Consider the following 1,651-nt stretch of genomic DNA (forward strand, 5'->3'; position numbering starts at 1 on the left):
TAATCGTGTTTAATAAAACAATTCGCTGTACATCGCGTTCTGTTGTTACGTGTGGCTTACTTGATCTCGGCTGCTCGCTGTGTGTGTGTGTGTTAGCTAGCGAACGGATCTGTAGCACTTCGCTAACTGACCACGCTTCCCAGCCAAACTACACGCTAATGACGTGTAGTTTGGCAGGGGACTCTCCGCCCCCGGTACCGCCCCCTTTCTGGAACCTTCCAGAGGGCTCTGGAAGAACCCCCCAACCCTTCACCTGGGGTCAGGGTTGGGGAGAACCCGGCCCCTCAACGGTCCGGCTCTCTCTGTCAGAGGTCGCAACCGGGTACCCGATACCCGTACCCTACCCGATACCCGGCTACCCGTACCCGGCCGGGTACGGGTAGCCGTTTGCGACCCTGGTGCGGCCGGTTACGGGTACGGGTAGGCCGTGAGTCATTGGTGAGTCACCGTTTGTCACTCATTTCCCAACGTCTTGTCTCTTCTCACAATTCAAGTTCATAGAATCAACCCACCCGCGCCTGCAACGTGGCTTCATCCCAGAGGTCGCAATCGGGTACCCGATACCCGTACCTGGCTACGGGTAGGGTATGGGTACGGCCGGGTACGGGTACCCGTTTGCGACCCTGGTGCGGCCGGGTACGGGTAAGGAATCAAAACCCGTTTGCGACCTCTGCTCTCTGTCTTTCCCCAGCTCAGGGTGGCACCCCCGATGCGTCTGTGCCCGCAACTACACCGGGCGGTATGTGTTGTGTATTTCCGACGCTACACATGTATGCGATATAACCCAACAAAAACCTCTACCTATGGATATTGGTCTTTGATGGTGATGGGGGAAGGGGGGGGCTGGAATGCGCGGGGTGAGTCTCCTGGTTATTGAATCAGAATGTGTATTGATACTGGAGGAATCCGATGAGCTATAGAGCTCTTTTTTTAAACATATGTCCAGTTAGGGACACAAGTATCGATTTTTTGCGATACAAAAAACATCGATTTTCAATAAATAAATCGATTTTCAATAGAAAAACATTTCATAAAAAAGAGATTTAATTAAAAAAAAACTATTTCGTCGAATAAAATAAAATTCGATTACAGAATAAAAATCGATTCTTCATTATCGTGAACTTTGCGTAAATCGATTTTTAACAATCGATTTTTTATAGAAATACATTTTCAAAGAATTCGCAGCGCGGAAATCGATTCTTTCGGATACACTCCACCAATGTGGGAGGGGGGGGTCAATCACTCGCGATGGGAATTCTACGGCGGTGGGCGGAGGGAGATTTAAAAAAATCGATAAGACGCGAGATCAATACTAATCGATTCGCGTCGATTCCCGATCAGAATCGCCCCTCCCACCCAACTTTTCCCGCCCGCGGACAGCACCGAAACGCGCGCGACAACGATTACGAATCGATTCGCGAATCGGAATCGCTTGTGGATTTTTAATAACCGCGTCGTCTCGTTTGTCCTCCCGTCAGCCGACGTCGACGTCCTTTCGCCAGTTTCTACGCGATAATAATGAAAAACACAAATTTGCACCCTTTCTTCAATCAAATAATTCGCGAGAAGAACAAACAAACAAAAAAAATAGATTCGATTCCCCGAGTTGGCAATCGACGGATCGATTCGGGGCGGATCTAGGCCACAGGCT

Source organism: Lethenteron reissneri, chromosome 64, assembly GCF_015708825.2.
Source record: "Lethenteron reissneri isolate LAM-NWPU_2019-01 chromosome 64, ASM1570882v1, whole genome shotgun sequence".
NCBI lineage: Eukaryota > Metazoa > Chordata > Hyperoartia > Petromyzontiformes > Petromyzontidae > Lethenteron > Lethenteron reissneri.